Raw genomic sequence first — 22,937 nt, forward strand, 5'->3', positions numbered from 1 at the left:
TAGATTTACATTTACGCTACCTGTCTATACCCGCCTGCAGTAGCAATGTGCATAAACTGATGACGTCATAGTGCGCAACCCAAGAACTGTCCGCAGAGGAAAAGATGAAAAGGCGAGTAGTGTGGGTTGGTCCAAATATGGATATTTTGGATGATTTTATCATGGATAGTACGACAATGAACAGCAGCCAAAGCAGCCAGCTTGATAAAGGACGCACTGGCGAATTTGGAGAGCAGTGCATGCCAGCCAACACGACAAAAGTTAAAGTGAGCCAACTTTTTATGTACGCGTTTGCTGGGTGTCGTGGGTTTTGAAATGACACTAAATATTGTTAATGTGATTCCACGTGTTGTCTATCTTAGTAAGAGATAATAATGCAAATAACATGCTGTTGTCGTGTGGTATGCATTTTCAGAGGCCCGACATCCACGCCCAGTCGCCCAAAATGGCAGATATTCGCCCGAGTTAGATGAAGGCAAATATCTGTCATTGTGGGAGACGGCCCTCCAAAAGCATGTTATTGTATTATTATCAGAGACTGACATTTGGAAAAATAAGTAAGTCATAACTGACAAAATGCAATGCAGACCCAGCATCATGGGTGGGCCTTAGGGTGCCTTGTCCACCCTCAGAGTCAGTTGGGCTCACTGTGGACGGACGAGCCTGTCAGTCACCCACCAAAAAAAAAAAAAAAAAAATATGCAGGCTACCATGATTACAATTTGTATACATTTCCAATAAAGATGATTCATAATAAGGAGTGAAAAGGAGTGGCGGCGAAATTCGTGCCGCTGCTGATGGCGGAGTAAAAGTGCCACCATGTTGAATTCTCACAGGACATGCTGGACTCTGAAAAATGATGCCCACCTCTTCCACCATTCGGAAGATTCAGATGGCTTTTGGTGGCTTTTCAGTCATGTGACTATCCGAGAAATTGTGGAAGAGGTGGGCATGTCACAACATGTCCTGTGAGGCTTCAACACAAAGGCGCTTTTGCTCCGCCGTCAGCTTCGTGCCGAAGCCATCGGCATGAATTTTGCCGCCAAATCTTCTGTCACAGTGGAATGTTCCGAAAAAGTGCTGATGTCCTCCTCTTCCGCAATTTCTCGGATAGTCACACGACGGTCCTGAGTCACCACAGTGTTCACTTTGGAAATGATCTGGTCATTTCAGCATGTTGATGGCCGCCCGGAGCGTGGCTTGCTCTCCACTGCTGTGCAGATGTCTTTAAACCGGTTGTACCACTCCTTAATCTGTGTGATGCCCATAGGATGGTCACCGAAAGCCGTCTGAATCATCCGAATGGTTTCCGCCTGGCTGTCACTCAGTTTCTGGCAAAATTTGATGCGGCACTGCTCCAGTCGTTCCGTCTTTTTCCTTGGAATGAAAAAAACGCTGAGCGCACAACACACACCTCACACAAAGGCTGCTTACAAGCAAATGACGCAATCGACAGGCGTGAAAAAATTCACGCATGCGCACGAAGGTTCAAGGTTGGCTCATGCAAGCACACGTGATTCAAATCCATCAGGTTTTTGAAAAAAAAAAATAAAAGGTCGGATACCTTTCTAACAGACCTTGTATATATATTACAAATAATTACCTTTGAAACAGAGTCCAAATGTGTTCTCCACCACATGACGTGCACAAGACAACTTGTAGCCGTAGATAATTTCTGTGTGATTTGGGGAGCGATGAGAGTGGTTTCATCGGCCAAGTTGTGAGAGCAAATGCATCATTGACTATGAAATTATTATTTTATGTAGGACGGTATCAAGTGGGACAATTTGGCATGACGAATTGCACAGCAGTGCGGGGATCAAATTTGTGCAAGTGTTTTTCAAGATGTCCTGCGCGCACTGACACACAGTGACACACGTTTTCAGATAGGTTGCACAATCTTCACGGCTAGTTCAAGTGGCATGAAATGAATGCGTGCCAGATGTTTTGAACATTTCGAAAAAAAAAATTGTGAACTGGCATGCAGCAGCGCACAGCTCATGCACAGTTTACAACAGTTATGATGCGTTTACTCATTGCGACGCAAGATTGCGTGCCAGTGCAGGGATCAAATTTGTGCAAGTGTCAAGATTTGTCTGGTGGACACGCTGAGATCAATTTAGCCCTCTCTCCTTGGATGCGCACCAGCTGGATGTCTTTTGGCATGATGGTGACCCTCTTGGCATGAATGGTGCACAGATGGGTGTCCTCAAACAGGCCAACCAGGTATTTCTTGCAGAGCCTTCACTGCGGAGATCTGGAAACACAAATTGGTCTTGAAATCCTGAATGATTTCTCTCACCAGGTGCTGGAAAGGCAACTTGCGGATCAGCAGCTCTGTGGATTTCTGTTGGTGATGGATCTTCCACAGTGCCACAGTGCTGGGTCTGTAATAGTGAGGCTTCTTCACACGACTGATAGCAGGAGCGCCTTCATAGCCTGCTGCTTTCTGGAAGCTTTGCCACCAGTTTATTTACGGGTGTTCTGCTTGGCTCTTGCCATATTTGCAGAGCAACAGATTTGTTCTCAAAGCAGATACACTTGACTGTAACACACGCATTGTGGTTGCGGGTAGTAATAATGGTCCAAAATTCAGTGGGAGCGGGCGGGCTAGAGCAGCTGCAGGGTGAAAAAAATAGTCCTGTGCAGGGCGCTACTCTACACTTTACACAGAGCAATGCAAGACTCCTCTGCACATCTGTGTCTGGGGCCGGGACTGATGCCATGAGACTTTTTAAGTCCCTCCACATGGTTACTTAATTTTAACCAATTTAATTATTTTTATTAAGCAGAAAAATTCTGATAATTAACTTCATTTTACTTCCATTCTACTCAGAAATGTCCATGCATGTTGTTAGTATTATTATTTTTTAGGATGAGTAACTTGTTTGGCTTAAGAATAAATTTATGTTTAGATCATTTATTTAAAAGGAAAAGGTGATGTAGTGACTCACATAATGCACATTTCTTTCTGAGCAAACAAATTACAGTGCATCTGGAAAGTTTTCACAGTTTGTTACTTTTTCCACATTTTGGTATATTACAGTCTTATTCCAAAATTAATAATTAATTTTTCTCTCAAAATTCTACTCACAACACCCCATAATAACAACATCAAAAATGTTTTTTTTTTTCAAATTTATTAAAAATAATAAAAAAGTAATAAATCACATGTACATAAGTATTCACACCCTTTGCTCAAAACCTGATTGATGGACCTTTGGCAGCAATTACAGCCTCAGGTCTCCTTAAATATGATGCCACAAGCTTGGTGCACCTATCTTTGGACAGTTTTGCCCATTCTTTTTTGCAGCACCTCTCAAGCTCCATCAAGTTGGATGGGGAGCATCAGTGCACAACCATTTTCAGATCTCTCCAGAGATGTTCAGGTCTGGGCTCTGGCTGGGCCACTCAAGGACATACACAGCGTTGTCCTGAAGCCATTTTGTTTTTTTTACCTTCCCGACTAAGGCCCTTCTCCCACGATAGCTGAGTTTAGATGGGCGGCCAACTCTAGAAAAGTCCTAGTGGATCTGAACATCTTCCATTTACGGATGACAGAGGCCACTGTGCTCACTGGGACCTTCAAAGCAGCAGAAATGTTTCTGTACTCTTCCACGGACAATCTCGGAGGTCTGCAGACAATTCCTATAACTTAGCGCATGTCAGAGCACAAACCAAGCGTGTTCAACTGTGGGACCTTATATGCAGACAAGTGTGTGCCTTTCCAAATCATGTCCAATCAAATAAATGTACCACCAGGTGAACTCCAATTAAGCTGTACAAACATCTCAAAGATGATCAGTGGAAACAGGATACACCTGAGCTCATTTTTGAGCTTCATTGTCAAAGGCTGTGGATACTTATGTACATGTGATTTCTTTTTTTTTTAATACATTTGCAAAAATCTGAAAAAAAAAACTTTTTTCACATTGTCATTATGGAGTATTGTATGTACAATTTTGAACATACATTTTGGATTAAGGCTGTCACATAACAAAATGTGGAAAAAGTGAAGGGCTGTGAATAGTTTGCAGATGCTCTGTGTATTCTGTGTCATCTTCAATTTCAAGGTCAGAAATAGGTGAAATTAATAAATATACATCATTTATGAATTTCTTGACCCAAATACTCTCAGAAACCATGTGTAATGCAACACAGAGGGCCAAACTATTAAAAAGATAATTTCCAGCTTGGCTAACGGTAGCCATTTTGGATTTAGGGTTCTCACAAAATTCCCCCCCCTTTTTGCGAAGGGGCAGCAAGGCTCAATTTTTTTATTTAATCTTTATAGATAACATATCCAGTGAGAATCGAACCTTCCCACAAACACAAAACTGCTGTGGATGACCCAAATACATGTCCTTGTATTTACACAGAGGATGCACGCTCACATTAAAAGGCTCTGCACTCCATGGCGTTGTACATAAGTGACTTGTGGTGTACTCAGCGTGCATGCACCAACCAGTGTAATACTATTAGTGAGACAGCCGTAGAGGCAGTACTACAAGGCATTAAAATAAACGCCTTCTATCAAGGCGTCAAGATGGCGCCACTGCTCGGCTGCTTTTATGTCAGTTTTTGGCATTGATTTTCACATTCCACATTTTCACATCGTATGCCTTTTTGTTAGTCCTCGTATCCAGTAACTGTGCTTATGCTGTCCGGACTTGTGATCGCAGCTCTCTTTTTAACATCAAAGAGTCTATGGAATGCTGCTTTAATGACAGAGACAGCTACAAACAAACTTTCGCCCCACCGTTTGTGTGCGCGCCCACTTCCCCGGAATACCTGCTGCTGTTACGAGTCCCAGGCAATCCCAGGAAGAACTCGAGGAGGAGGAGAGGGCGCAGGGCCGGCATGCAGTGCGTAATCAAACGGGTCATGTGGTCAGCCGGTTTCTCCCGCTCAGACCGAGGCTACCGGTGGTTGCAAATGGTTCCTCTTCAGTGGGACGCGAATGAAATCGCTGCATCACAGCCACCGCTCCCTCAGAACACCGGTATGGAGTCTCTGCGATGCTGGCGATGAGATGGAACGGCTCCGTGGCATTCGTACTCTCAGATGTCTGCCCAGCTTTCATCTTGGCCTCAGGCCCCACCACCACCTACAACAAAAACAACGGAGAAACAGCTGATCCGCCGGTACAGCCGGGGACCACGTGACCGCGAGAGCTGGCTGCGACCAATCACGCTCTGCCCAGCTGACGCGAAGGGGATGACATCATCAAGTCGGATTGGTCTATTGAATGCGCGCTCGATAGCAAACAAAGCTTTTTCTCTTAGCGAGCTCTTTACCAGGGAGAGCTTGGACTTTATGTTCCTCACAGAGACGTGGCAGAAGGATGGAGAGTTTTTTACTTAAACAAACTGTGCCCTGTCGGCTGCTGTGTTCTCGGGAAGCCCCGCCTCTCTCGTAGAGGTGGAGGTCTTGCTGCTGTGTATCAGGACAGATACACATGCAGAGTGATTGACACTGAACACTTCTCTTCTTTTGAGTCACAAGTAATAAAGGTTGGCTCTTTAAACTCTTTTTACTGTATCTTAATCTATCGCCCTGCAGGGGTTTTTCTACATGAGTTCAACAGTTTTTTATCTTCTCTTATAAAATTAGAAAGAGTTTTAGTTCTTGGAGATTTTAACCTATACATTGATGATACTACGTCCAACCCAGCACTGGAACTTTTATATATGATTGAAACTTTTGATTTTAAACAACATGTATCAGGCCCCACCCACTCGAAGGGTCTTGGACTTGGTGTTTTCTCTTGGCCTACACGTCACAAATATGCATGTGGAAGACGTCCACCTGAGTGACCACAGCTGTATTTTTTTTCAGGTTGATGTTCCCCCTGAGCCTAGGCCTGTCTCTAAAAGGGCAGAAAGGAGGATCATTACACAAACTACAGCTGACAGATTTTGTGCCTTATTTCATCCCAGTGCTTTTAATGACTGTACGGATGTCAATGATCTTATGCATCATTTTAACTCTCACTGTGCCACATTATTGGACTTGGTGGCCCCTTTCAAAACAAATAATGTCCGTGAGAAGTCATGTCCATGGATAAATGACAGTATCTTGGAGTTAAGAAGACTGTGTCGGAAAACGGAGTGCTTGTGGAAATCCACGCACCTTGAGGTCCATAGGTTACATCTCAGGGACCTTATTTCCACGTTAAATGATGCATTAAGAGAGGCAAGATCTAAATATTTCCATCACCTGATAATGTCCAATAAGGGAAATCCAAAGGTGCTTTTTAACACAATTAACTCTCTCGTGTCCCATGCTGCCTCTGCAACCTCTGAGTTTTGTAAAGCAGATGGCACAGACCTCTTGGAGTTCTTTGTTGATAAGGTCAGACACATAAAAATGCCTTTACTGACCCCTTGTGATCTGGCCCAGTCCGGCCTGAACTGCCACTACAGGTCTGGTCGTCTTTCAACCGAGTGTCACTAGAAGACATTGCAGCAGTTGCAACTAAAATGAACCTGACCTCATGCCCATTTGATATCCTTCCCTCCAAGCTTTTTTTTTAGATACTTTTGACTCAATCGGGCCATGGGTCATGAAAATGTTCAACATGTCCCTGTCATCCGGTCTGTTTCCGAGCTCATTTAAACATGCTTTGGTGGAACCAAGACTCAAAAAGCCTAACTTGGACCAGTCTGAGCTTAAGAATTTCCGGCCAATATCGAAGCTCCCCTTTCTAGCAAAATACTGGAAAAAGTGGTCGCAAAACAACTAACGTCTTTCCTTGAGATGCACAACATCTATGACACTTTTCAGTCAGGCTTTCGGAAACACCACTCCACCGAGACCGCACTACTGAGAGTGTCTAGTGATATCATGATGGCTGCTGACACAGGAAGATGCACAGTCCTAGTCCTGCTAGACCTGTCCGCAGCCTTCGACACCGTCGACCATAGCATTATGGTCAACCGGCTGCGCGATCTGGTAGGGTTGTTGGGGTCCGTGCTGAAGTGGTTTGCCTCATACTTGGAGGAGAGGACCTTTAGTGTGTTGGCTGGCCATAAACTATCGAAAACAGCTGCTTTACAGTATGGTGTCCCGCAAGGTTCTGTTTTGGGGCCACTGCTGTTTCAATTGTATGTCCTTCCCCTTAGCCAGTTGATTCAGGACTTCAGGGATATTTCCTACCACCTGTTTGCGGACGACTTACAACTGCACTGTTCCTTTAAGATTTCAGAAGTCCACAAACTGAACTCTTTATTTGACTGCCTGTCACAGGTGAAGAAGTGGCTTAATGGAAACCGTCTGCAACTGAACTCTGAAAAAACTGAGACACTTATTGTTGCCCCTGACAGTGCTGTTCCTGTTATCAGGAGCCTCCTTGGTGACTTGGGCTTAACAGCAAAAACAAGCCTTAGAAACCTTGGCGTTATTTTTGATGAAGGAATGTCTCTTGCTCAGCACGCAAGCAAGCTTGTGAAGAATTGCTTCTTTCAACTGCGAAATATCGCCAAACTTAAACAGTTGGTGTCACAGAAAGAATTAGAGGAAATTATCCATGCCTTTGTCTCCACGCGGTTGGACTATTGCAACAGCCTGTTCACTTGCCTGGGTAAGAAGGAGATAAATCGGTTGCAGTATGTCCAGAACTCTGCTGCGAGGCTTCTGACCCGCACCAACAGGAGAGCCCACATCACGCCTATCTTGGAATCCCTCCACTGGCTCCCTGTTGCCTCCAGAATTAATTTTAAAATCTTGGTTTTGACTTTCAGAGCACTACATGGTCAGGCTCCTGATTACATTGCTGACTTGATTCAGCCTTACACCTCAGCCCGCAGCCTCAGATCTTTAGGTCAGAACCTGTTGATGGTTCCTCGAACCTCCTTTAAAACTCAAGGAGACCGATCTTTTAAAGCCGTAGCGCCTCGTCTCTGGAACGAACTCCCTCTGTCCCTGCGATCCCTGGACTCTGTTGAGATGTTCAAAAAGCAACTAAAGACTCTACTTTTTAAACAGGCTTTTCATGGCCAATAATCTTTTAGTATTGAGTGTTTTACTGTATATTTTTATTGTTTTACCTTGTAAAGCGCTTTGTGACCCCTGTCTGTGAAAGGCGCTATATAAATAAAGTTTACTTACTTATTTCGTTTTTCCATATCATGCCATTTTTTTCTGATTTGGTTTGTAGTTGGTGTTTGAATTATTTAAAGCATATGTTTAAGCATCAACCTTTCCAAAATTTTTTGATAAGTCATATGAAATCAGCATCACCTATAGTATATCTAATGGCATACTGATGATGTCTTATTTTTCCTCAGTTTATGGAGGGTTCAGTTCAACTGCAGAAGGAGCTCCATGTTCAGAGGATTTTTTTTTTGTCCTTCCTTCTTTGTCTTCCTGATGTATTTTTTCCCCCATACTCCATTCCTGTCTACTGAATTTCACAACTGCTCCTGCTGGGACAATCAATCCTTAATCACCCTTCCCCACTGCAGTCAGTGAGACAACTCAATTGGCGCTAAAATATGCAAATCTTATTCCTCAGATGATTATGCCATGGAGTCAACATTGATCTTCCATGACATCGGAAAACAGGCCCTTTAGTCAAAAAGACTGATGGTGATGTGTGTGTATGTGTGTGTGTGTGTGTGTGTGTGTGTGTGTGTGTGGATGTCTGTGTGCATGCGTGCATGTGGAGGGGCACATCTTTGCTCTGCATCAGCATAAGTTGAATGTCTCAAGTGCTGTGATATATTTTCAGTGGAATAAGAAACCTAAAGACACTGGACAGTCATACAGTGAGACAAATAAGTATTTGATCCACTGTCGATTTTTCAAGTTTTCCCACCTACAAAGAATGAAGAGGTTGTCATTTTTTTCGTAGGTACACTTCAATTGTGAGAGACAGAAAAATTCAGAAAATCATATTGTATGCTTTTTAAATGATTAATTTGCATTTTATTGCATGAAATAAGTATTTGATACAATAGAAAAACAGACCTTAATTTTTGGTACAGAAACCTTTGTTTGCAATTACAGAGATCGGACATTTCCTGTAGTTCTTGACCAAGTTTGCAGGGATGTATACTCCTCCATACAGAGCTTCTCCAGATCTTTCAGGTTTGGAGGTTCAGCTCCCTCCAAAGATTTTCTATTGAGTTCAGGTCTGTAGACTGGCCAGGCCACTAAGGACCTTGAAATGCTTCTTACGGAGCCACTCCTTAGTCGCCCTGGCTATGTGTTTGGGGTCATTGTCATGCTGGAAGACCCAGCCACGACCCATCTTCAATGATCTTACTGAGGGAAGGTGGTTATCTGCCAAAATCTTGCAATTCATGACCCCATCCACCCTTCCTTCAATATGGTGCAGTCGTCCTGTCCCCTTTGCAGAAAAGCACCCCTAAAAATTCTGTTTCCACCCACATGCTTCACAGTCGGGATGGTGTTCTTGAGGTCCTGCAAAAATGGCAAGTTGAGTAGATACCAAAACGCTGTAGTTTGGTCTCATCTGACCACATGACCTTCTCCCATGCCTCCTCTGGATCATCCAGATGGTCACTGGTGAACTTCAAATGGGTCTTGACCAGCTTGAGCAGGAGGACCTAATGTGCCCTGCAGGATTTTAAACCATAACAGCGTGTGTTACTAATGTAATCTTTGCAACTGTAGTCCCAGCTGTCTTCAGGTCATTGACCAGGTCATCCTGTGTAGTTCTGGGCTTTCTCAGAATCATCCTTACCTCATGAGGTCAGATCTTGCATGGAGCCCCAGTCCAAGGTGTTGTGTGGGCCGCTGAAGAGGAGGTACTGCTGGCCCACCACCACCAGAGGGCACCCTGCCTGGAGTGCGGGCTCCAGGCACAAGAGGGCGCTGCCGCCTCACAGGAGCAGCCGGGGTGACAGCTGTCACTTATCACCCACGACAGCTGTCACCAATCATCTGATCTTCAGTGGTATATCAGCAAGATGACATCTCCACCTCTTTGCCGAGATATCGCTCTACCGAGGAGGTAACGTACTCAGCCGATTTTGTTGTCTTCCTGACAGGAATACCTGTTGCTTTGTTGGACAGCAGATATTTTGTTTCCTTTTTTTCCGACGAGAGGTGGAGGTGGTTTTCCACCATACGTGTTGCTGGGTGCAGACGCACCCACATCTAACTGTTTTTGTTCCTTGCCAGCAGTACCAGATTCGACAAGCGGAGGCAGTGACCACCTGGGAGTTCGGGACTTGGCGGCTCCAGTATTCCCGGGGTTCGGTGGCGGAGGAAATTGTGTGGTTCCGGTTCTGCTTTGGACAGACGTCTTTTATCTTTGAGCCTGCCCACACGACACATTTTTGTGAATTTACTTCATTGACTATTATTGTAATCTGCTTTGTTTGTTGTGCTTATTCACAACAGTAAAGTATTGTTATTTGACTTCCTCCATTGTCCGTTCATTTGCGCCCCCTGTTGTGGGTCCGTGTTCCTACACTTTCACAACAGGATATCTCGGCCAACGTCATGGACCCCGAGGGGCATCAACCGGCTGTTGAATGGCCAATGGAAGAGCAGGGCGCACAGGCATCTGCAGGAGGCATGAGCAGTGAGTTGCAGCGAATCCTCACCGCTTTTACGGCTCGGTTGGATCTAATGACCGAGCAGAACGTCCTCCTTAACCGCAGGGTGGAGGCTCTCGCCGCGCAGGTGGAAGCGCGCCCTCAGGGCGCTGCTGCGGCTCCCCCTCCTGTCAATCCTGTGCGCAACAGTGACGTTCCACAGGTCGTTCAACGACCCCTCCCACCTTCCCCTGAAGCATACATAAGCCCTCCGGAGCCGTACGGGGGTTGTGTGGAGACGTGCGCGGACTTTCTTATGCAATGTTCGCTCGTCTTCGCACAACGTCCCATCATGTACGCGACTGATGCTAGTAAGATAGCTTATGTGATTAATCTGCTTCGCGGTAAGGCACACGCTTGGGCTACAGCGCTCTGGGAGCAAAATTCACGGCTCCTTCTGATGTATGATGGGTTTGTGAGGGGATTCAGAACAGTGTTCGATCACCCAAATAGAGGAGAAATCGCTTCAGCCGTGCTGCTGTCAATGAGACAGGGGCGCCAGAGCGCAGCTGCTTATGCAGTCGACTTCCGCATCGCGGCTGCGAGGTCCGGCTGGAATAGCACTGCCCTCCGTGCCGCCTTCGTAAACGGACTATCGTTGGTCCTGAAGGAGCACCCGGTGGCTAAGGACGAACCGCGGGATTTGGACGGGCTTATTGATCTCGTTATACGATTAGACAATCGGTTAGAGGAACGCCGTCGGGAGCGAGGCGAAGGACGTGACCGGATACGCGCCGCCCCTCTCCCTTCCGGGTTCGAAAAGGGGCCGCCCTCCCCACGCTCCACAGCCGCAGCGCTTTGTGGGGCAACAGCTCCCCCTGCTGACGTTGTTAGGGAAACGCACAGGGCCAAAATGGGGAGGCTGATCCGTGGAGAGTGTTTTCTCTGCAGCTCAACAGAGCACACACAGAGAGACTGCCCCAAACGGCCAAAACGTCAACACTTAGAGACTGGGCTAAGGGGGGGTCAAGACATTCAAGTGAGACACACACAAATTGCCACACGACTCCCAGTCACAATCCTGAGCGGGGATTTAACCCTTCAAGCCCGAGCACTGGTGGACACGGGGTCAGAAGGGAATCTGCTAGACAGCAGATGGGCAAAGGAGGTAGGGCTCCCTCTGGTGGCGCTTCCTTCGTCGTTGCAGGTGCGGGCACTAGATGGCACCCTCCTCCCTTTACTCACACACAAGACACAACCAGTAACTCTGGTGGTGTCTGGAAACCACCGGGAGGAGATTGAGTTTTTTGTAACTCCTTCTACCTCCCGCGTGATTTTGGGCATCCTATGGATGTTAAAGCACAATCCCCGGATCGATTGGCCGTCTGGGGTGGTGGTTCAGTGGAGCGAAACCTGCCATCGGGGGTGTTTAGGATCCTCGGTTCCTCCCGGTTCCCAGGCTAAGGAGGAGGTCAAAGTCCCTCCCAATCTGACGGCAGTGCCGGTTGAGTACCACGATCTTGCTGACGTCTTCAGCAAGGATCTGGCACTCACCCTTCCCCCGCACCGTCCGTACGATTGTGCCATTGATTTGGTTCCAGGCGCTGAGTTCCCGTCCAGCAGGCTGTACAACCTCTCACGACCTGAGCGCGAATCAATGGAGACCTACATCCGGGACTCATTAGCTGCCGGGCTGATCCGGAACTCCACCTCCCCGATGGGGGCAGGTTTCTTTTTTGTGGGCACGAAAGATGGCGGACTTCGTCCATGTATTGATTACAGGGGGCTGAATGAGATTACGGTTCACAACCGATACCCGTTGCCATTGTTAGATTCCGTGTTCACCCCCCTGCATGGAGCCAAGATCTTTACTAAGCTGGATCTTAGAAATGCGTATCACCTGGTTCGGATCCGGAAGGGAGACGAATGGAAGACGGCATTCAACACCCCATTAGGTCACTTTGAGTACCTGGTCATGCCGTTCGGCCTTACCAACGCCCCCGCGACGTTCCAAGCCTTGGTTAACGACGTCTTGCGGGACTTCCTGCACCGATTCGTCTTCGTATATCTGGTCGATATTCTCATCTTTTCTCCGGATCCTGAGACCCATGTCCAGCATGTACGTCAGGTCCTGCAGCGGTTGTTAGAGAACCGGCTGTTTGTTAAGGGCGAGAAGTGTGAGTTTCACCACACTTCTTTGTCCTTCCTGGGGTTTATCATCTCCCCCAACTCCGTCGCTCCTGATCCGACCAAGGTTGCGGCGGTGAGAGACTGGCCCCAACCCACCAGCCGTAGGAAGCTGCAACAGTTCCTCGGCTTTGCGAATTTCTACAGGAGGTTCATTAAGGGCTACAGTCAGGTAGTTAGCCCCCTGACAGCCTTGACCTCTCCAAAAGTCCCCTTCACCTGGTCGGATCGGTGCGATGCCGCGTTCAAGGAGTTGAAACGGCGCTTCTCGTCTGCACCCGTTCTGGTGCAGCCCGATCCTAGTCGCCAGTTTGTGGTTGAAGTGGACGCCTCGGACTCAGGGATAGGAGCCGTGCTATCCCAGAGCGGAGAGACCAATAAGGTCCTTCACCCATGTGCCTATTTCTCCCGCAGGTTGACCCCGGCCGAACGGAACTATGACGTCGGCAATCGAGAACTCCTTGCGGTGAAAGAGGCTCTTGAAGAGTGGAGACATCTGTTGGAGGGAACGTCCGTGCCGTTCACGATTTTCACTGACCACCGGAACCTGGAGTATATCAGGACCGCCAAGCGGCTGAACCCCAGGCAAGCCCGCTGGTCACTGTTCTTCGGCCGTTTTGACTTCCGGATCACCTATCGCCCCGGGACCAAAAACCAGAGATCGGATGCCTTGTCCCGGGTGCATGAAGACGAAGTCAAAACGGAGTCGTCGGATCCACCGGAACCAATCATCCCGGAGTCCGCTATCGTGGCCACCCTCACCTGGGACATAGAGAAAACCGTCCAGGAGGCCCTGGCATGGAGTCCGGACCCCGGAACCAGGCCGAAGAACAAACTTTACGTCCCACCAGAGGCCAGAGCTGTAGTCCTGGACTTCTGTCACGGCTCCAAGTTCTCCTGTCATCCGGGGGTGCGAAGAACCGTGGCAGTTGTCCGGCAGCGCTTCTGGTGGGCGTCCCTGCAGGCCGACGTCCGGGATTATATCCAGGCCTGCACCACCTGCGCCAGGGGCAAGGCTGACCACCGCAGGGCATCGGGACTGCTCCAGCCGCTGCCTGTGCCTCATCGCCCCTGGTCCCACATCGGCCTGGATTTTGTCACGGGCCTCCCACCGTCCCAGGGCAACACTACCATCCTCACGATAGTGGACTGATTCTCCAAGGCGGCCCACTTCGTGGCCCTCCCGAAGCTCCCGACTGCCCAGGAGACAGCGGACCTCCTGGTCCACCACGTCGTCCGGCTGCATGGGATTCCAACAGACATCGTCTCCGATCGCGGTCCCCAGTTCTCCTCGCAAGTCTGGAGGAGCTTCTGCCGGGAACTGGGGGCCACGGTGAGTCTCTCGTCCGGCTATCATCCTCAGACCAACGGGCAAGCAGAACGGGCCAATCAGGAAGTAGAACAGGCCCTACGCTGCGTGACGGCCGCGCACCCGGCGGCCTGGAGTACCCATTTGGCCTGGATCGAGTATGCCCATAACAGTCAGGTGTCTTCAGCCACCGGCCTCTCCCCTTTTGAGGTGTGTCTGGGGTACCAGCCCCCGCTGTTTCCGGTGGTTGAGGGAGAGGTCGGTGTGCCCTCGGTCCAGGCCCACCTGCGGAAGTGCCGTCGGGTGTGGCGCGCCGCCCGTTCTGCTTTGCTAAAGGCCCGGACGAGGGCAAGAGTCCATGCAGACCGTCGGCGGACCCCGGCCCCTGCGTATCGGCCAGGGCAGGAGGTATGGTTGTCGACGAAGGACATCCCCCTCAAAGTGGACTCCCCCAAACTACAGGATCGTTACATCGGTCCCTTCAAGATCCTTAAGGTCATCAATCCGGCCGCAGTGAGGCTTCGGCTTCCGGCCTCACTGCGGATCCATCCTGTTTTCCATGTGTCCCGGATAAAGCCACATCACACCTCACCCCTCTGTGCTCCGGGTCCGGCACCGCCTCCTGCCCGGATCATCGATGGCGAGCCGGCTTGGACTGTGCGCCGGCTCTTGGATGTCCGTAGGATGGGCCGGGGCTTCCAGTATCTGGTGGACTGGGAGGGGTACGGACCCGAAGAACGCTCCTGGGTGAAGAGGAGCTTCATCCTGGACCCGGCCCTCCTGGCCGATTTCTACCGCTGCCACCCGGACAAGCCTGGTCGGGCGCCAGGAGGCGCCCGTTGAGGGGGGGGGTCCTGTTGTGTGGGCCGCTGAAGAGGAGGTACTGCTGGCCCACCACCACCAGAGGGCACCCTGCCTGGAGTGCGGGCTCCAGGCACAAGAGGGCGCTGCCGCCTCACAGGAGCAGCCGGGGTGACAGCTGTCACTTATCACCCACGACAGCTGTCACCAATCATCTGATCTTCAGTGGTATATCAGCAAGACGACATCTCCACCTCTTTGCCGAGATATCGCTCTACCGAGGAGGTAACGTACTCAGCCGATTTTGTTGTCTTCCTGACAGGAATACCTGTTGCTTTGTTGGACAGCAGATATTTTGTTTCCTTTTTTTCCGACGAGAGGTGGAGGTGGTTTTCCACCATACGTGTTGCTGGGTGCAGACGCACCCACATCTAACTGTTTTTGTTCCTCGCCAGCATTACCAGATCTGACAAGCGGAGGCAGTGATCACCTGGGAGTTCGGGACTTGGCGGCTCCAGTATTCCCGGGGTTCGGTGGCGGAGGAAATCATGTGGTTCCGGTTCTGCTTTGGACAGACGTCTTTTATCGTCGAGCCTGCCCACACGACACATTTTTGTGAATTGACTTCATTGACTATTATTGTAATCTGCTGTGTTTGTTGTGCTTATTCACAACAGTAAAGTGTTGTTATTTGACTTCCTCCATTGTCCGTTCATTTGCGCCCCCTGTTGTGGGTCCGTGTTCCTACACTTTCACAACACAAGGAAGATTGACAGTCATCTTGTGTTTCTTCCATTTTCTAATAATTACGCCAACAGTTGTTGCCTTCTCACCAAGCTACTTGCATTTTGTCCTGCAGCCCATCCCAGCCTTGTGCAGGTCTACAATTTTGTCCCTGGTGTCCTTAGACAGCTCTTTGGTCTTGGCCATGGTGGACAGGTTGGAGTGTGATTGACTGTGTTCACAGGTATCTTTTATACAGGTAATGAGTTCAAACAGGTGAAGTTAATATAGAATGCAGTATTGGAGGGCTTCTTAAAGAAAAACTAACAAGTCTGTGAGAGCCAGAATTCTTGATGTTTGGTAGGCGAGCCTATATTTATTTCATAAAATAAAATACAAATTGATAAAAAAAATATACAATGTGATTTTTTGATTGATTATTTTATTTTATTTTTTTAGATCCTGCCTCTCACAGTTGAAGTGCACGTATGTAAAAAATTATAGACCTCTCCATACTTTGTAGGTGAGAAAACATACGAAATCGACAGTAAATCACCTCACTGTAAACGTGTTCCAGAGTCCTTCTTCCATGGAGTGTATATACACTCAACAAAAATATAAACACAACACTTTTGGTTTTGCTCCCATTTTGTATGAGATGAACTCAAAGATCTAAAACTTTTTCCACATACACAATATCACCATTTCCCTCAAATATTGTTCACAAACCAGTCTAAATCTGTGATAGTGAGCACTTCTCCTTTGCTGAGATAATCCATCCCATCTCACAGGTGTGCCATATCAAGATGCTGATCAGACACCATGATTAGTGCACAGGTGTGCCTTAGACTGCCCACAATAAAAGGCCACTCTGAAAGGTGCAGTTTTGTTTTATTGGGGGGGATACCAGTCAGTATCTGGTGTGACCACCATTTGCCTCATGCAGTGCAACACATCTCCTTCGCATAGAATTGATCAGGTTGTCAATTGTGGCCTGTGGAATGTTGGTCCACTCCTCTTCAATGGCTGTGCGAAGTTGCTGGATATTGGCAGGAACTGGTACACGCTGTTGTATACGCCGGTCCAGAGCATCCCATACATGCTCAATGGGTGACATGTCCGGTGAGTATGCCGGCCATGCAAGAACTGGGACATTTTCAGCTTCCAAGAATTGTTTACAGATCCTTGCAACATGGGGCCGTGCATTATCCTGCTGCAACATGAGGTGATGTTCTTGGATGTATGGCACAACAATGGGCCTCAGGATCTTGTCACGGTATCTCTGTGCATTCAAAATGCCATCAATAAAATGCACCTGTGTTCTTTGTCCATACAAGATGCCTGCCCATACCATAACCCCACCACCACCATGGGCCACTCGATCCACAACATTGACATCAGAAAACCGCTCACCCACACGACGCCACACACGCTGTCTGCCGTCTTCCCTGAACAGTGTGAACCGGGATTCATCCGTGAAGAGAACACCTCTCCAACGTGCCAAACGCCAGCGAATGTGAGCATTTGCCCACTCAAGTTGGTTACGACGACGAACTGGAGTCAGGTCGAGACCCCGATGAGGATGACGAGCATGCAGATGAGCTTCCCTGAGACGGTTTCTGACAGTTTGTGCAGAAATTCTTTGGTTATGCAGACCGATTGTTTCAGCAGCTGTCTGAGTGGCTGGTCTCAGACGATCTTGGAGGTGAACATGCTGGATGTGGAGGTCCTGGGATGATGTTGTTACACGTGGTCTGCGGTTGTGAGGCTGGTTGGATGTACTGCCAAATTCTCTGAAACGCCTTTGGAGACGGCTTATGGTAGAGAAATGAACATTCAGTACACGAGCAACAGCTCTGGTTGACATTCCTGCTGTCAGCATGCCAATTGCATGCTCCCTCAAATCTTGCGACATCTGTGGCATTGTGCTGTGTGATAAAACTGCACCTTTCAGAGTGGCCTTTTATTGTGGGCAGTCTAAGGCACACCTGTGCACTAATCATGGTGTCTAATCAGCATCTTGATATGGCACACCTGTGAGGTGGGATGGATTATCTCAGCAAAGGAGAAGTGCTCACTATCACAGATTTAGACTGGTTTGTGAACAATATTTGAGGGAAATGGTGATATTGTGTATGTGGAAAAAGTTTTAGATCTTTGAGTTCATCTCATACAAAATGGGAGCAAAACCAAAAGTGTTGCATTTATATTTTTGTTGAGTGTAATTGATTGAGACTGAACAGACCAACAGCACTGATAACTGACTTCATCCACTGCACATAAATTAAACATTTACCTTATCTGGGAAGTGTGGAGGGAGGTGGGATTCAGACCATGATGAGGCATAATCTTCAAATACACCTTGAAGTGCAGTGGGTCCAGTGCAAGATGATGTAGTGTGCACTCTGAGAGTGCACATCTCCCTACTCTGCATATGTCCTCAGTCTGTTTGCAAGCATATTTATAGGTCTTTATGAAATCATAAGATTTGTTTAAAAAATCAAGGTTTTCTCCAGTTTCATCTTCTCACTAAAGTGAAGCCCTTCCTCGATCGACATGATGTTTTTCATTTAATTTGTGAGGGGACAGGGCAAGTTCATCACCATACAAGCTTTGATGAAGAAGCCAGATTACAACGATCAACAGATTTCCATCTGTTGTCATTAGTAGATGTTCCTTTTGATTGTGGGATGAAACCTTCCCAGACACAGGGAGAACATGCAAACTCCACACTTAAAGGGGAGGAAGCGATTCTGTAACTTGCTTGCTGTGAAGTATCAGTGCTAACCACTAAGCCACAGTGCCACCAACTTGAGGAGCCCATTCATACATTCATCACTTCAGACTTGATTATTGTGACAGAGTTTAAGGCCCCTTCACGCATAGTGCAAATGTGGTCAAATTGTGCATGAAGTGTGCATGAAGCAGGAATCATATGCAAAATGTGTAAAATCCTAGTTGCTTCCAAGACATTGTGTAAGCCCATCAAACCCTCTCGCCACAGATGTCAGCCAAATTCCAGCTGACACACAAACATCTAACATCACTCGTTTGGCACTTAGAAAATGTGTGGCCATTCGCACTGTCGTCACGAAAACAGTCAACAGACGATCACTGTTGAGCTGGATGTGAAATCTGTTTAAGTGCCCCATGACTGTGGAGTTGCAAGAAGCCACACACATGTGGTGCATGCCCTCCCCCCACTCCCCACAACACATATGGTGTGCTGGGGGGAGGGGGAGCACACTTGCATAAAATCTTTTATGTATGTACAGATCTGATCACATGGGGGCTGGACAGCGAGGTCTGGTCGCACACAGCACAGGGAGGTGCCTGTCAGCTGATCACAGCACACTGACAGCTGGATGGAAGCTCAGTGCACACATTACAAACACATACACCACCACCAGGACAGTTATATAAATAAGTACGACAATACTTACATACGCATTTACATAACAAATAACGAAAATGAATGACCACATAACAGAGTCACATGTTGGTCTGGGCGCTGAACGGACAGGGGGCGCGTCTGCTCACAGCCGCAGCTGTAAAGGTCTCTGCTCCTGCATGTCCCAGCTTGAGAACACGTTCTGTGTTTAGAAGGACATGAACCTACAACATTCCGCCATGAGGTGTGTGTCTCTGCCTGCTCTCCTCATATGGAAATACATAAAACATCTTTCCCCTTTGTGCCAGGCTGCAGTGGCCGGACACAGCGCACCTCGTCCATGTCTTTTTTGATTTCAGGCATTTTTCCACACTGATTACAAGCTAGCGATGGTAGCGCAGTGGTAAAGTTCCCGCCTGGTAATCAGAGCTTACGGGTTCAAATCCCGTGAATGACTTTTTTTTTAACCAGGGTTATCTAACCGCGGGGTTCTGTATTGCGTCCCCTTTTATGCATGATTTATATCAATCCAGTTATATTACTTATTAATACAGCTATACGTAGACAAGTGTGTGCCTTTCCAATAATATTTCTGTGTAGGCTCTCAGTTGTCCAGGTGGTTTCCATAGTAGAGAAGCTTGAATCTTCGACTGGACTGGGTTGCTTGACACAAGGACGTTTCGCTTCAAATCGCAGAAGCTTCCTCAGCTCAAATTCTTGCTCTGGTAGTCTGACTTCTGTCTTGACTCTTGTAGAGAAGAATAAACAGAAGCCACAAAAGCTGGAGTTTTAAACCTAACCAGACCCCTCCTACTGAGAGGCAGACATGTACAGATTGGCCATAATGGGGGATACCGGAGACCCCATTGCACAACCATGGATCTGCCTGTAGTAATTCCCCCTAAACAGGAAATATGTGGTGTTGAGACAGATCTCCAAGAGTTGGCAGATGTGGTCTGGTGTGAGTTTGGTCCTTTCAAATAGAGACACATCCTCCAGCAGTCTCTGCCTCACAGCTGAGAGGACAAGGAAGTTAAAATCTTAGCCAGAGAGAAGAAATGGTTTGAGAGAAGGGGTCAAGGAGGCATTCTATGTGAAACAGTTGAAACCCAGCCATAACCGGGGAGGGGGTCTGAGACACGCTTTGTCCCCTGTTTACAATGGGGTACTCAGGTCAAAGAAGTTTCAGTCTTTTGTTCATGGTAATGAGTCATTCACGTCATCAGGAGAGTCGTCAAGGGAGCCATCAGGAAAGGCTTCTGTTCCATCGTTAGGAGGGACAGCTGCTCTGTCATTAGGAGGGTGCTAACTAGAGGATAATAGTTGCTAATTAGAGCTATTGTTTAGTCACTAGCCTATAGCAGTCTGCCTCTCGGTAGGAGGAGTCTGGTTAGGTTTAAAACTCCAGCTTTTGTGGCTTCTGTTTATTCTTCTCTACAAGAGTCAAGACAGAAGTCAGACTACCAGAGCAAGAATTTTAGTTGAGGAAGCTTCTGCGATTTGAAGCAAAATGTCCTTGCGTCAAGCAACCCAGTCCAGTCGAAGATTCAAGCTTCTCTACTTTCCAATAATACTAATTACACAGCTGGTTTTTATTTTATTCTTCTCCACATCAGCGGCGTGATGTGGTGCAGCTGCTTGCAATGTGTTCCTGCTCAAGAGACATTGTCGCATGCACAAGCCATCACACCAGGGTCGTGCACGCCTGCCTGTCAGTTCAACGTTTGTGTGGTTCGCTCATGTTCCGCTGTATGTTTCGCCTGAGTTGTACTTATTCGTACTATGTGTGAAGGGGCCCTTATGCTTGTTAACCAATATTCCCTTGCACATCTCCAGCTTGTACAAAATACTGCTGCTCATCTTAAAAAAAAAAAAAAAAAAAACGTTTCCAGACATGAGCAAATGACCCCTTTACTAACTCCTCAGTTTGAGATTTTAATGTTTGTTTTTAAAGCCATTCCTTTTGCTCCATCTTATTTTAACTCTCTGCAGTTACAGCAAGGCACGGCAGTCATCTGGTAAACTTTATTTGGAAGTCCCGAGGTCAAAATACAAGCTTTGGGGTGACCATGCTTTTGCAGTGACCAGGGCCATTTCAAGGCATTTGGGGCCCCCAAGCAAATGGACTTGGAGGCCCCCCTACACCTCACCAACCCATCTGGTCTGCCCAAAGCCTACATGAACCACAGCACAGACACACTGTTTAGCTCACATTTTATCTAAATTAAATATTTCTTTGACAGTGCATTTGAACATATGCAAAAACCCCACCACCATCCCATAATACAACACACAAGAGAGTGCAAACTGTGTTGTAACTACAAAATCCAAAATACATCCAAAAATGAGAACATTAAAAATAACACTCCTATGCAAAAAACAACAACAACAACAAAAATCACATTCATCACAAACAACTAATTGATGGTGCAAGTTGCACAGTAATTTTAAAATCCAACATAAATAAAAGTACACACATAAGATGAACTTTTCAGACCATCATGTGCAAAATATCTAAAACTGCTGTTTGCAAGCCTTGGCTTCAGCAAAGGCAACCACAATGTCCTCCGTGTCCAAAGTCCGTAGAACATCACACTCAATTGACATACCTGCCAGTCCTGTGAGCCTCTCTTGGCCCATGATGGACCTCATGTACGGTTTTATCAGCTTCAATGTTTTTATCATGTTTTTTTTTCTTTTACTCCTCTTCTTTTCTCTCCTTTCTTTCCTGGCATCCTGACAGATAACTCTGCTTCATGTCTGCTGAAGTTTTATATTTTGCCAGTGTCCCGGGTCCCATCAAAATTAACTTGTACATTTTGTTATGTTACAGCCTTATTCCAAAACACGCAATCCCGAAAGTAATAACAAAATCAATAAACCTAAGTCTTCAAGCTATAACAAGTAGTTTTATTATTCTTGTAATGTCTTTTAAAGCCCACTAAAATACCAAGTACTTTAATATTGTCAGGACAGTTATTCCAGAAATTAACACCTTTAACAAATAAAATTCCTCTCAAATTACAACTGGAGTCCCTCAATTTAAACAGATCCTGGACATGTTGTGGCAGCAGTTTATTTTTAACTTTATACATAATTTGTATTGTGATGAAGGATGAATAATGAGCCACGCAGCATGTTTTTTGCTACAAGAGGGTTTATTCAACTGTTGTGGGAGAATGGTGGCTCTGAGTGGCTCTTAAGGTGCCCTGACACAAGCATGTTTTTGAGTCAGGCAACAGCACGACCTGTGTCGTGGTGTGTCGTGCTGGAGAGTAAACCCGTCTTTAACGGGTGCAGACAGGATGTCAGAGGGGCGCCGGTGTGTGCTATTGCGCACAGAGAATTTTGTTCAAAAAATCTTTCACGCACAAATGTCGTGCTACGTGGCGCAATCTAATCTCCAACACAATGTGCAGCTCGTCAAGTGGAGTAAACAAGAAGAGAAAAAAACAAGTGGTGACGTCAGCAAATCCCATCAGAGTGCAAGCCCGTCTGAAGGAATATAACAAGAAGTTAAATCTGTTATAAACATACTTTAACAGCTGCACACAACAGGGGCGGTCCTGGAGGCGGGCCGACCGGGCAGCCGCCCGGGGCTGCATCGCGGGGGGGCTGCACGACCGTGCGGAAAGAAAAAAACGGTCAAAAAAAAAAAGCGGGGTGGGGTTCGTGGTTACGTTACGGCAGAGCGGCGCCCCCACCGTCCCTTTCCTCTCTCACTCATTTCCGCAGCTTCACAGTTCTTTAAACAGTGTTCAATAGCGAAGCAAAGACTGCAGCGAAACGAGACGAGTCATTGGATAAATGCTGGGCTTTGTCCCACCCATCGGATGCTCAGCGTGTCTGGGGGTCTATGGGGCAGTGGGCTGGCCTCGGCTGGCCCGGACGCTCAGTTTCTGCATGATGATTGGATGATCTGTCACAGGCTGAATCCCTTTTTGATTGACAGTGAAATGAGCGAATCAGCGATCTTTTGGTGTAAACATCCGTGGGAGCATTTTTAAATTTTCATTCT

The 22,937-nt window shown here is 47.3% G+C and overlaps 1 pseudogene; it reads right to left on the reverse strand.

Annotated features, from left to right (window-relative positions):
• Positions 1 to 2,085: 2,085 nt before the first annotated feature.
• On the reverse strand, positions 2,086 to 2,502 carry LOC117513407 (annotated as a pseudogene).
• Positions 2,503 to 22,937: the final 20,435 nt, after the last annotated feature.

The sequence above is a fragment of the Thalassophryne amazonica genome, chromosome 7 (genome assembly GCF_902500255.1).
Source record: "Thalassophryne amazonica chromosome 7, fThaAma1.1, whole genome shotgun sequence".
NCBI classification, from domain to species: Eukaryota; Metazoa; Chordata; class Actinopteri; order Batrachoidiformes; family Batrachoididae; genus Thalassophryne; species Thalassophryne amazonica.